The sequence below is a fragment of the Tyto alba genome, unplaced genomic scaffold, assembly GCF_018691265.1.
Source record: "Tyto alba isolate M040663 unplaced genomic scaffold, T.alba_DEE_v4.0 Super-Scaffold_3, whole genome shotgun sequence".
NCBI classification, from domain to species: Eukaryota; Metazoa; Chordata; class Aves; order Strigiformes; family Tytonidae; genus Tyto; species Tyto alba.
In genome coordinates, this window is record NW_024881304.1 from 5,146,251 (window position 1) to 5,161,089 (window position 14,839).

Genomic DNA, 14,839 nt, shown 5'->3' on the forward strand with positions numbered 1-14,839 from the left:
ACTCACTTGAAAAAATTATTACAAGAAGCACTATCAAATGAGGACCTAAGGTAAATAGATAATACTGACCCATTGCTGCAGAACACCACATTCAAACATCACCCTACACACACAAAAAAACATTGCAGATATAGTTTGTGTCAACACATCTGAGGTCTTCTCATAAACACTGTTTAAAAAGTAAATTGAAACCCACTTTCAAATGAAAGTCAATGTGCAGGTACGTGCATACTGGATACACAAAATTCATTAAATACAAAATTCATACTGTACATTTAAATGAAAGAAAGAATGTGCAGTACAAGACTGACCTCACATTAAATAATAATAATAATAATAATAATAATAATAATAATAATAATAATAATAATAATAATAATAATAACAATAAATATTAACCAAAAATTGGTTTGCTTCTTTACACTTAGAGGGGGGAAAAAGCCTACCAAACTTTGCTCAAATAAAATATTTCCCAACATCACAGTGTTTATTGTAAACCCCGAGATTCTATTTTAGTATATGAAAAGATTTTCTCCAAACATCATAGAATATCACATGAAATGAAAAGAAAAAAAAAAAAAGGAAGAAAGAAAAAAGCAATGTTAGACAAAATTTTCCTCTTTAGGGGCTAACTTGTAGGCCCTGATAAAAGTTTAGATTAATACTCTTACCAACATGAGTGGAGCAGAAATGCCCCTAAAATAATATCTGTGACAAAATTGGCACATACATATAAATATCTAACTATACAGCTTTGTATCTGTGACCCTATTCCCCCCCTAGTTTATTTCCTACTTCAAGTATTCAGTTGCAGAGTTAAGGTAAAGACCTGATTGTAAGAGACACAGACGATTGTCCCCTACTGCGACAACAAATTTGTCATGAGAAACTAGTTTTGTTGTCTGAGTTTCCAAGTGCAACATTTGTCATATGTGCTAAATATACTCCCAAAAGCTTTGCTGTTTCAAAAACAAAGATCTAAAATGCCATTGATAGTTAAAGGACAAACTTTTTAAACATTAATGAAATTGGGATTATCTATGCTATACTAATTCTATACATTTTACTCTACTTACTGAAGACAGTAGCATCCAGCAGGACTCCTGCTCGAATAAATTGCTCTTTGATTGTGCCAAGAATTATGGTACAAATAAATAAAATATCATCTCTAGACAATAATTTTAAAGGGGTTACTATGTATGGCTCGTGTAAGATGTTTAGGGTTAATTGCACCACAGGTTCAAAAATAATTTTTCTAAATTCAGTGCAAGACTTTAGGAGTATCCATTTAATTTCTCTTTTTTTACAGCAGCAAAGAAAATCTACTAAGGATTAAGGCCACCCATGCTTAAATTTATTGTTTGTCCTTTAAAAATGCAGATATTCTATTCCCACTCCTGTCAGCATGGAAGCATTCTTCCATGGACAAAAAGATTTCTCAATAAAACAGCCAAACATTTGCACATGTTTGCCAGACCAACTGAAATATTCATGGAGTCATAAGGATTCTCTCCTTGAGAAGTGGTAGAAATTTGACTATCAGTTATATTCTCTCACTGAATGTAATGACTTCACATTTTTATTTTTCCTTGCATGTGATTTAAATTTATTTTATTAGATACATTTTGTTGATACAAACAGCTTTTAAGTGACATTTGTTGATTGAGATTTTCTTTAACGTCTCAGATTCATTGGGATCCATGTTGGAGACTGTTTTTCAATGTAGAAAACAATAACAAACAGTTCCTCGTTTACAGGAGACCTAGTGCATATACTGTATTCACAGAAAACTTATTATTTTTGTTGGTTTTGTTTATTTTTTTTTTAAGAGTCCCAGCTTTTATTGTTGAAAACCTGTATGCATTTGGATGGTAAAAGGTTGATACATCCTTGTGTATATGTCAATATATATACATACATATGTATCTATATATGCCTCAAGCTTTTACCGTCCAGGAATAGATACATCTTGTATATAATCTTATATTTATGCTCAAATTAGATGTCCTATGCATTGTCAGAGACACACACCATATTTTCATAAAGCTAATCTTTGTCATCAGTTGTTAGTACCAAAAATTGATTTCATTTCCAACCTGGCCCAGAGCTTAATACCAGTTATACTATCAATGTTTTTTTGGTTACTCTTTTAGTATTAAAAAAAAATATATATATCAATAGATATAAGAAAACAGAGGAGGGTAAAGGCTTGGTTTTTATTTTTTGGAAAAGCCCGCATCTAACTGGGGGTAAGATTAATGCCAACACCCTTATATAGCATTTTACTAATACCTCTTTGATAATCTAGTGCAATAGAAGTGATACTTTAGAATAGACTAGGTAAAACCAGCAAATGCAGATACCACATCTAAGAGAATCTGAATTGCTTATTAAAATCAATACCAATTTACCAAAAATTAGTTAAATAACCTGTTTAAGTGAACTTCATTAAACAATAATATTCTGAACAGATGGTTTCTTTGTGAAAACAGAATAACTTGCAATACCCATTAAAGACAGAAATGAAGCTCTTATAATTTCTGCTTGAGTCCTTCATTATTTTCCAAAGTATCTAATTTCATAGCAGACTACAAGAGATAATGGAGAAAATGCCAATTAATGCAGCATTTCATTAGATATCAATCTTAGCATTCATTTTCTGCATCTGTGATCTTCTCCAGGACATCATGGTCATATTTAGAGATCCAATGCAATAGATTATCATCGTTAGCTTCCAGTGCTACATTTTTTTCTTTCTCTTTCGCTAGTTCCTCTGACAACTGTAACAAGGAAACAAAATATTCCGATTAATAACATGATGGAAGTATACAAAACATCCTAGTTCTCATCTAATCAAGCTTCTCACAGACATCAGTGGATATATTGATTTTCTAGGGACTAATGAGTAAGTAAGGAAATTCGATTTGAACCCACCTATTATATTCATAGGGTGGCAATTAGTTTTACAGCTGATTTGTATGACAAGATTCCCCCTAAATGGGAAAGATTTTCAATTCCAAGGATATGAAATTCTGTTGTGCCTATGATTGTGTGAATGGTGAGTTTTCTGATCTTAGGTATAAGCACTGTAACTTTGAAGTTGAAATGCTATAAATAAAACTTGGAAACCAAAGGAATCATCCATTTATTTCCACTCAGTTCCATGGCAAGTGAGAATATGTAATACCTCTAACGACTCCCCAAAAGTGAAGGTACTGAAAGCAATATTTTATTGTTATACTTTAAGCACATTAGGTCCACTTTAATTTACAAAACAGTGGAGAAAAGTTTTGTGGATATAAGAACCTCAGGTTTATAAAAGTATACAATGTACAATAATCTATTACAAGTTTTTCAGCCACGCAGTGTGGCAGTCAATGACTGTTTCCCTTCATGGCTTGGCTGACATTGCTGAAATCTAGGGGACTACGAGAGGGAGCTGGTGCAAGCCCGAGTCAGTCAGTGGAAAGAGTCTTCCTGCTTTCCACAGGCTTTGGATGAGGCTCCATGTCTGATTGTAAGTGACTACAGAGTGAGGCCTGAATTATTTTTATTGTTACACTAGTTCTGCTGCAAGCAAATGGCACAGTATTCTTGAACAGAGAGCAGTGAATTAGTCTTGTTCACATTATCTGTATATCAGATGAGTGGGAGGAATTAAACGATTCCTTTACAGGGCACTTGTTCATTTATCCACTGACTTTGTTTCTAGAAAAGTGGAAATGAATTATGTATGGGATTCTCTGTTATTGCCCTTGCATTTATGTAACCTTAGAAGTTTCCAAAACATCCAATTTTATGAAAAAGAAATTGCCATAGAATGCTCACACCTTTGTATACAGCTGAAGAGTTGTTATGTTTTGTAGATAGAACTAGCTGACTAAAATGCCACTTGAAATTCCAGAATCTAATATTTATCAGAGTAATTATTCTGTGAGTAAAGTGAAACTGTTTACAGAATAATCTCACAAATTATTTTAAATCCCTGTTTTCAAGTTTACGTCTGTGGCAAGTACATGTAATGGTTTATATAATACAAACTTAGATGAATAGTTCTGCTTTTCCAGTGGGAGGTTGGTACAATTCTTCTGGTTGAAACACTCAGGGACTAATCTAAAGCCCACTGAAATGTGGAAAGGTTCCCACTGATTTTAACAGGTTTTGGATCTGGCCCTTGAATGGAGAAAAAATGACTTCTGCAGAGCTGGAAAGCCAGGGAGTTCCTAAAGTAGATCATGTTACTAGTTCTGGCACATAAAATCTTTGCAAACTTTTTATGAAAACTCTAAGTCAGAGCATGCATTACGTTTAGTGAACTGTTCATAGCTCCCATTCTTTTGTGTGCTTAGCATTTCTTAATCATCATTCAAAGAGATACATAAGCATAGGAAGTACCCACATAAATTAACGTGGAGAGTATGTTGTTCCAGAAACTGTAGCACAAAAATGTCTATTTTTTTTTTTTAACAGGTTCACTAAAACATAATCACAGCAAATCTTCAATATACTTGATATTTTACAAGCTGAAGTTCCTTTGCAATTAACAGTCATTTTTGCTCTTAAAAATAAGAAACCAGAATAAAGTGTCCAATCTGAGGCACAACAACAAATCACAAAATACAATCTCTCTCCAGCTTGCTCCCAAAATTTTCACTGGGGTTTTACTATAGAATGAACCCCCCAAATAAACTCTACCCTCTTAATCAACCCACCCATTCATCAGGAAACCATACATGTATTGGAAGTGTAACAAAAACTTGTTCACCACAGGTAGGAAATGCAAAGTATTTCTCAAGTAAGTCGAATAAATATATAAAAGGATATTGCTGTCAAATACCAGCTGAGGTTGAGTAAATTAAATTTATATTTGTTTCTTCAATGCTGTACTTGGTATAGGTCACTGAACCTCTAAAACAGAAATAAAATTTGGTAACATACATCGGGCCTGAGATTCAGCAGTGCTCCAGCTGAAATTAATGTCTTATGAGTTTGGCACCTCTGACAGTCCATTAGATACCAGTCAATGAAAACAGCAGAAGGATGTGAAGATATAAAAGTGTAGTAGCCCACAAATATTTGTTCAGATTGTTTTTCCCTTGGATAAAGACACCTGCCTGATTACTACTTTTTACCTCCAATCCTTTCCTCTCAGTAGTGATTTGCAGAAACAAGCTGGAGAGGGTGGGTAAACACAAAGGGGTTAAAGGGGAAACTGTTTAATAACAGTAGTAAAATGCAGGCTATTTTTGACATCTGGGTTAATGTCCATTATGCTCCATATGCTTTCCAAATGTTTGCAACAAGCACCCAGATACAAAAACAGATACCCATTCACATAGGCTTAAATTGCCCTCTCCTAACCTGTTACACATGGTACCTACATAAAAGGCCAACGGCTGATATGGTAATTAGTGAGTCAGAAAGAGAGGGAATAACCACTTTATTGCAGGGAATTGGTATCTGACCAAATGTTAGTAGAGAGGATATCATTAATGAAAACCTGTTAGGGCTATTTCTGCTCCTTAGTCTATGACAAGGTATCTGCATTATAATGTGACATCTTTTACAAAGCTGTCAGGGTGAATGCATCAGTTTCCTTCTCTAGATTCATTCATCATTACTGCAATCAGCATACCAACAAACAATGTGAAATTATTTCATTTTCTGGAAACAAGTAACTACACTGAAAAGTAGTATTTAAAAAATAAGATTATAACTCATAAAGTCCTTTTCAAGTGTCCTCCTGGAACTCACCTGTGCCTCTTGCAACAACAAAATCTAAATGACGTGAAGAACAACAACAACAAAAAAAAAAAGCAGGCTCAATTTTCACTTTTGTCTGTGCAAAACCAGGAAAAGAATGACATGATTAATTAAGACAAAGCTATGGCACGGTACTGTTCTGAATTCTGTCCCTGCCACTAGCTTATTGTGTGACTAAGGAAAAAGCCATATCATTTTTCTGTGCCTAACTTACTCTTTGCTATAGCAGGGATAACATCAGGCTCCTCAAAGGAATTCACAAGGCTTAATGTTTGTAATGTGCCTTAATAGTCTTGGATGAGTGCTAAGTATTATTATTTTTCAGTTCCTGCATTTGATTAAAACTGAAATAACATAGTAAAAATTAAATTAATATATTAAGTTACAAGTAGAGAGCAAGCATGTGGTTTGTGGAGCTACTTGTAACACTTTTAATATGAACATGTATTACAGACTAGGTGATTCCCAAGGTCTGTAATGACATGTACCATGTGGGCATAACTTAACAACTGCAGAATCCCCCCCAGATGTTTGATTCAGCCAAAAATCTGTTTGTGGCTTCTGTGCAAGCCCAGAGCTCGGACCAGTGGGAGCACTGTGGGCTGCTTTTCCCCTGCCCCTGAAGTGCAGTTGCAAACATGATCACAGTTAAGATATTTGCAACTCAGCACAAGAAACAATATTAGGTAGCACAGATCTGCTGGAGTGCTGGCCACAATATAGTTCCCTTAACACAGGATATGAAAATGGCATGATATGTACTATTTGAACTTCTCTGTCATTACAGTCCCAACAATAAATACTGGTTTTGCTACTTCCTCCTGGTCTAACTCTCATGGAAAGAATGAAAACCCACTTCTCGCTTTCTAAAGAATACAGTAACCTGTTAAAGCCTGTTATATCGATGTGAAAATCTTTAGCAAGGAGGGCCAAGAAGAGAAATAATTAAGACATAAAGTTGTATCCAACCTACGTAGAAAACTTTCAATGCCAAGATGCCAAAGACACCTAAGACACTTGTTGAGCTGAGTGAAAAGGTAAAATCTAGTTTAAATTTATAGCATTCCTTCAGTGTCCCTCTAGGAGTTTGGCTTTTTGCCAGTGTTCCTTGTTAAAAATTTGTTAAACGTGTTTGGCATTAATGCAAACACAAAGTGCTCATTTGTTACAAATTCTATTGGAATGCATTCATTTAAGGCAATGAAGTAGTTACCAGAAAAGAAAAAATGTTCATTAAGTACATTTTAAAAATACAATGATGTATGCGGTGCATAACTATGGCGCCCCAGTGGCTATATAAATATCTGACAGAATAACCACAAGTTGTGTTTGGTTTGAAATTGGAATCTTTTAAACATAACCAATAGAACAAAAACTGGTTTTGTTTGTTGTCAAAACTGATGTTAGTCTTTCTTGTTTAGAACTATTTAAAATAACCAAAGTTTTGGCATACAATTTCTTACATCTCAAATCAATAAAGCCCACCGGTTAAAGTAATGCTAAAGGAAGTTTCTTGAACAGTAAGTGCAGCACTGCATATTATCTGGAGAACACTGAACACAGAAAGTAAACACCCTGCTTGAAGAAGAACAAATTTTAGTCATTCTTAAAAACTCCACTTAAGGAAATGTTACCTGGGAGATCTGCAACTGTCGGACAACATTCAGGTCTACCTAGGCAAAGCTGTCTTGCTCTACTCTTAATGCACTAATCCTTTCAGAAAATGAATAGCTCAAACCTAGTTGACAAAATCCTAATAACAGATCTCTCTTTTATAATAACGTGAAATATCCCTGATAATGATAACTTGATTTTGAATAAGCAATTCTGAGGTGTATTTCTTAGAGGCTGGAAAACATCTTCTTGGCTACACTGTAAAAGTAGAACCATTTTTCTTTTTACTTTTCCAATGATTTATAGTTACTTACAATAAGGCTTAAAAATGGTAAATACATGAGTAAAATATATTTTAAAAGAAAGATCCAGAAAGCTTGTGATTTAATTAAATATGGAAAGGTTCATAAAAGACATCAGTATAAAAAGTTATTTATAAAAAAATTAACTTTGTTCCAATTCTGGCAAAGAAATTATTTATTCCATTTGTTGCTATTTATGTTTTAAATTCACTATACAGTAAACTTCAGAAGGATCTGCAGCTGGTGGTAGAATCACTGCTTGAATGCGATGAACTTTCCATATTGCTGTAAAGCCAGAATTGTTAATCTGAGTTAGGGATAAAAGCAGATACCATTGGGATGAATAAAATCAAATGGATTCAGGCCCTCTAGAGAGTGAGAGTCCTTGAAAACTACTGTACAATTACATGATAAAAGTATTTGAAGTTTATGAACCTTTGAGACTATTTGGACAAGGATGCCTTCTCTACTGGGAATGTTTATAAATCAAAATTAGACAAGTGGCATATGAGTTGAAAGACAGCTTTTTTTTAATAAACTTTTTCTTTTCATAAAACAAGTCTAGTCCAAATCAGAGCTCTTCAGAAATATGAGAAATCTCAGCACATATTCTTCAATCTGTCACTTTCACGCTGAATTAAAAAGAGAGTTATGGGAAAAGGTGAGGGTGGCTTCAGACTAGCACTCTTTGATGGGCTGAGCTGAAGCGTATTGAAGATGATGGAAGAGTTTCCATTGACGCCAGCGGACCCGAGAGCTGCCCATGGACGCAGCAGTGACTCAGCAGCGCAGGTCATGGAGCTCTTTGTCAAGTCATTTATGACTTCCTTAAGATGCAGCATGCGAGACCATTAAGACTTTTTTTTTTTTTTTTTTTTTTTTTTTTTAATTTAAATCAAACAGAAGTGACAAATAAAGAAGAGTTTTTGGATAAAGCGGTTCAAACAACAAGAGTTCCCAACGTGATCCTAAAAACTGTCAATAGCACAGATTACTCGATGAAATTTGAAGGAGCCTTTTTCATCCTTGCTGATGTGGAATGCCACTTATTCTCATGCTAGGGACTAATTAGGGGCCTTTTTTGAAGATCAAGGTTTTGCGATCTCTGCTTCTTAATAACATGGTTTGCCTGTCTGCCACCTGGGACAAGGCAAGGCACTCTCTCTAACTCCCAAACAGCAGGCACTGCCTTAGGCCATTGCAAGTGCAGGCAGGAAACCGATCCTGCCTTCTCAGTCATTTAACCCGATCACTGCCAGCCCTCCACAAGCCCACTCAAACTCCTGAATAGGCAGGGACCAATTCAGTAGGAAAGCATTAATTTAATATAATAAAAAAATCATGTGGCTGGAAATCTGACATCAAGGGCAAAATTATTATATTGGTGTGGTGATAAAGATGGCATCAGAAACCATGATCTGCTTATAGACCGGATTGCATGCATGTGGAAGTGCTTGCTGCAAATCCACATACCACTTGCTGTGCTTCAAGCAGACAGACAGTTCGTGTTTCTGGTGGCTGGGAAAAGAAGTGGTTAAATAAAAGCTGTGTCAAGCCCCCAATCTAATAAGTCATCTTATTAGGAAGTTGTGATGCCCTGTTTGCCCTAGCCTGTGGCTTGTCTGCTCCACTGAAAGGTCTCCTGCTGGGACCTTTGTGGCATTATATGAGGTAGAGAAGGCTGCTGCAATATATGAGCCTTGGTTTTGAGCAGCCAAAACAGCAGGAGAACTAAGCTGCAAAGAATTAAACATGTAACAACTTTGTAAAAGCACAGACAGTGATTGAGGTTGGCCCTTTTGCTGTTGACACATTCTGGCCCCTGTAGGCTGTGGTCACTAAGCCCATTAGAGTTGCAGTGTGGCAACATCTAGTTCAGCAAGTTCAATGTGTTTCTGTTTTATTTCTAAATACTGGACGCAAGCTGGCAGTGATAGGAGAGTGGAATATGGCACCAGAAATATGTCATAAACACAGTCGTCATTGTCAGGGATGTGAAATTACTTTTCAAACTATTTATTTTTGGCAGATGGAGGTTGTGTGTACTTTTGCATTTTGTTAACTGAAATTTAATTGCAACTTGCTGCATGTTTTGTTTAATTTAAATAAATAAATAAAAAAAAGAAACCTCAAGATGCTGTTTTCTCTTAAAAGAGAAAATTTTCACTGGATAGAGAAATCTTTGTTGCTAGAAATTCACTGCAAAATGAAAACAGAAAAAACAAACCCACTAAAATCCCAGCTGGGATAAGTTTCATTTATGAGCATCCACTTATTTAAATCAACACTCCCCACTGTTCTTATTTTTTTCATTTTTTTTAAGATAAAACATATATTTAATTCAGATTTTTAAAACTGGATTGTGAAATGGACAAGAAAAATTAATTAAATGAATTAAAAGAGATATTACTGATATAACTGAGGGGTAGATTTAAATTATAAACCCTAATATGAGATACAAATCAGAAGAATACCCCTTCCTATCTCCCTAAGGACTACACTTTTTTCAGGGAATAGTGCAAGGTTTCTATTGCACATTGATGAGGATGCTTGTGGTCCCTGAGCTCTAAAGGTTCTGCTTGCCTTTCAAAACTGCATTGTGATCCCATGTTTTGTAGATCCCTGCAGATTCACTGCTGCCAGGAGATACCAGTCTGTAGATATGGAGCAAATGACGAGCGGGGTGAATGCTTGTGTATCTGAAACATGTCTCTCTCTCAAGCCTGTTAGGTGGTGTCTCTGCCCTCATTTCCAAATGAGCTAAAGCTTATGTAAGAGGTTAAATGTGCAGAGAACGATAAAGACAGGTCACAGCTGAGGGAGGGAAGGGGTTGGCAATCTTCTGTTGTTTCTGTCCACAGGCATTTCCCTGGTGCCCTCCCCTGTTTCTTCATGGGTGAGGTAACAGGGTTTTTGCTCAGGCATAGTCACCCTTTGGGTGCACCCAGCTCACTGCTGCTGGCAGCACTGCTGAGGGCTCAGTAAGTTCCGAATTGTTGATCCACAGAAAAGACTGTCCACTCCTTCTGAAGGGACAAAAATGATGTCAAAGGAAAAGCACATTCTTTCTTCAGCCACCAGTGATGAAGAGATGTTTATTTTCTGTTCTTAGGAGTTCGCCTGAGCCAAGCAAGGTCATAGCTGTGGCTTTTCTCTGGATGAGGGGAATTTCTAGAATTTGTAGGACTTATATTTTTCTGTCATCTTTTTAGATTTGCTGATAGTTTGGGACTAGAAGGAAATTCTTAAGATCTCATTTATATTTGTCTGGTTGTAGGGAGTATGACATAGTTTTCACGTCATGCATCCTACCAGAGTCAGTCAATATTTAATAGTTAAAATTGGCTGGCTGTTGTGCTTGGACAACTCTAGTTACTGTGGCTGTCACCACACTCTGTTGTTAGAAGCATATTGGTTACTAGATGTTGTACCAGAGTAAATACTAATATATTTGGTGGTTGTGATGAGGAAGTTTAATCCAAAAGCATTCCAGTCAACAAGCAGGCATACAAGGGCTATACTCCTTCTATTGAAGTACCCAAAGACTGGATGGAGTTAGGAGGAAGAGAGGGCTGAGTGCAGGTTTGAGGTACTTCATGTGTGGGCCTATTTCTTCCCTTAGGAAAAGGCTGAATTCTTGGCTAGAGAGGACAAGTCTTCTTGGAAGTGCTGGGCATAGTATGGTGTCCTTAGGGCAGATGACTCCAGTAAATTGGCAGAAGTTTGCTAGGTTTATCTTTTTCTAAACCAACTAATAATAAGAAAATTAATAAAGATGCATCTAATGGCTTGTGTCTGCTTTTCCAATCACCTTAGATTGCTTATCTTCTAAAACTGAGAATGAGCTAATGAGCTACAGACTATTGCTCTGTAGATCTGAATATTTGTACCAACAGCTGTATGTCCTTATCTATACTTCATAATTTAGGTAAACCATTATCATGCCATTTCATTAGTTTGTTCTGTTAGTTAATAGCCCCGTACTCTTTAAAGTGCTATGGAGGGCATTGTGAGGTATGCTTACTGTACTAATAATAATATAAAAGAAATCAATATGCCAAAGGATAGATCAGAGTTTTGTTATATACCAAAAGTCTGTTTTACAGTACAGAAGATATACTTTCATCTTTTTATCCTTCAAATAATCCTAAATATTTTTATTTTACATGGTTCATGATATGAACCTACTTATAAAGGTGAAGTGTGATATTTACGGTTGCATCTTTTAATGTCAGGAAGAAAGCAATACAACTAAGGAAAGTGTTAGTAGGTTTGGTCTATTTGAAGTAAGACCAATATTGGATCCACTTAAAACTCCACAAACTGCTAAAGCATTACAATGACTGTGTGTGGCAGTGTGAACATGACCATACATGCTTGACAGCTACTTATTTTTTAAATACCCATCCAAACAACACGCAGCATTTTGAAATCTAACTTGTGTGGTCTAATTATGCAATAATTTTTATACTTTAGGCCCCAATAATATGAGCTTCTCCACAATTATGGGTCTGCCCACGCATTTCTCAGTGCATGATAGGGAAGACTTAGGGACCAGTTCTGGTAAGCATATAAGCATATGTTTTAATTTTTACTCTAAGTGTGACTTAAATATGCACCTAATATTACAAGAATGCTTAAGAGTCTATCCTGAAAGGGACCTTACAAACTATCCTTTTATTCAGGGCATGCATATAATTTGCCATGCAGATCGAAGACCCACAGTTACCATCATATCAATAATAATAACTATTGCATAAAGTGAAATCATAAAATAGCAATAAGCAACTTTCTAATCAAAATTTTGCTCCCCTCCTCCCCCAATCTCCAAATAACCATCTTTTTAACCATTTATGAACTCAAAAGCATGCAATTTCAAAATAAGAGTTAGCAAGATCAGAGGCTTAGATGGCAAGATTTCCAAAGCAGATATTCAGACCTTCCAGGCAAGTGTCAAATGACAGATAAACATACACAATTAAAAATATGAACTTCACTGTGATATCATATAAAATTACAAGGGCAACATTTTCTACTTGATGCATCTGTAAAAAATTGATACATTGCAATTAATCTGTGTTTAGCAACACAAAACTAGTCAATTTATGAGCAAAAATAATCACTACAATCCATCATTAATCACAATTTACACTGAATATTATTTTTTTTCTAGAGAACACCTATTTCCTTATGCCCATTTTCTTTTCCCTCTCAATCTCCCATTCCAACTGTGCACAGACCTCTATTTTTTTTACTATTTTTCTGCTTTCTTAAACTTTATTTCTCCCCACTCTTTTTTATTCCATTCTCTGCAGTAGTGCTCTTACCACTCTGTCAGTCTCTGTTGCCAATCTCTGACCAACTCATTGCTGAGTGATGGTATTGGTCTATAGCTGGAAATTGTGTGATATCATCACCGTCTACTTTACCTGCATATTGCAGTTCTGTTGGTTGCAGCAAGATAAAACACGAGAAGAGTAATTGACAAAAGCATTTTTGAGGACAACAGTTTGCTAATTTAAATCATCAAAACAAAAACAGAAGATACTCTTGTGCATACACAAATGTGTCAACCCCACTGAGGAAAAAGTAAAGCCCAGAGTGGAACTTAACTCATAGAAACAACTTGGAAAATAAGAATAATGATGTCAGTACAAACTTTGTTCATTCCTCCATTAATTTTAGAGAGAGTAGCAACAAAACTGGTACCTAAAAAAAAATATTTTTCACTGAAACAGATATCTCTCTCTATATATAGATATATTTATAAAGATATAATATAGGTCACCACTGCTACATACACCTCCATGTTCATATTTACACACTTTGGATATGAGACACGGTGGCCTGTGCTATATAAAGAACATTAGAGTTGGACACAAAGACATGGGAAATTCAGCAAGCACAGCTGGACCAGAATTCATATTTGAATTTAGCACACTATATTGTGAGGACAAGAATATAAAATGCAAGGATTAAGTCAAAGAATGTGGTTTCACTGCATTTTTTTGATGAAAAAGCCTTGTTTTTAAAAACATTGGCACAGATCAAATCAATTTAACCTTTTATTAATTTGTCTACGCTACTTGTGCTTTTGAACAAGCTAGTTTTTGTAGTATATACCCTAACTAATTTATCAATTGTTTTATCATTAAAAGCAATTGATTAAGCCAGGAATAGCTTTTTAACGGTGCTCAACAATTAACAATCATGTGAAAACCAACAAAAAACCCATTCATTTTCTCATGCAAGTCACAAGATCACAAACATAGAACATAAAAAATTAGGAGGAGATTCACCCATGTCCTTTGCAGAATTTTTTTCCAATAGAATGTTTTGGGATCCTTACTTTCATTTCATTAAATGAAATCTTATTTTTAATTCCTCAAGGTACGTACCTTTCACCATTAGGCATTGCCACAATAATGATCACAAATTGTTTTGTAGGTCATAGAAAACGCAGCTTGTTCCAGTAATAATTTATAATTGAGCTCTCTTCCAAATTTTGAAGTGTAGATCAAGAACAACTCACACCTTCCACTATCCCTATGCAGAAGGAAGTAGGGCCTGCCCTTCCCCTCCAAGGAATGCGTCCTCCAGGCTCCCTGCAACACTTATGCCCCTGAGAGCTCAGGGCTCCCTGCTAAATCCAGAACAGTGCACTGAATAACCATAAATAGACCAATATCATCCACCAACCATTTAGCACTGTTTCAATTTCATTTATACTTGCAGTCTCTGCAGTTGGCATGGCAAGCCTGGGCAACAGTTACATGATATCTGAGTAAGCATTGCTTGTATTATGTCTAAAATCTGCTGCCTGCTCACTTCACTAAGTGTCCATATTGTGGGAAAATTTACCAATCATTTCATATTCACACCCTTCAGACTATTAGTGATTTTAGAGACTTATCAAAGTTGTACTTCTTTTCCAAACTGAAGAATTATATTGCAATAGCCTCTTTTTACATAGAAACAATTTGAAATGTCTGTCCTCCCTATCATCCTTTTTCCTAGCCTTTCTGTTCTCTCATTTCTCAGTAGCTTATTAGAAATGTGTGGAATAGCAAAGATGTGGACAAACCTTGAACAGGTACCGGGCTTAAAATGGCTTTGTGTTTAGGTATCTAGTTCTTTCCAACATATTTATAATATAGTTT

At 35.7% G+C, this 14,839-nt stretch overlaps 1 protein-coding gene across 15 annotated transcripts in view; it reads right to left on the reverse strand.

Annotated features, from left to right (window-relative positions):
* Positions 1-371: 371 nt before the first annotated feature.
* Positions 372-14,839, reverse strand: part of ERC2 (ELKS/RAB6-interacting/CAST family member 2) — a 559,477-nt gene continuing 545,009 nt past the window's right edge. For all 15 annotated transcript variants that reach the window (XR_004405890.2, XR_004405889.2, XR_004405898.2 and 12 more), the window contains one exon: positions 372-2,780. The gene's annotated coding sequence lies outside the window, so the exon portion shown is untranslated. The remainder of the gene's footprint in view (positions 2,781-14,839) is intronic.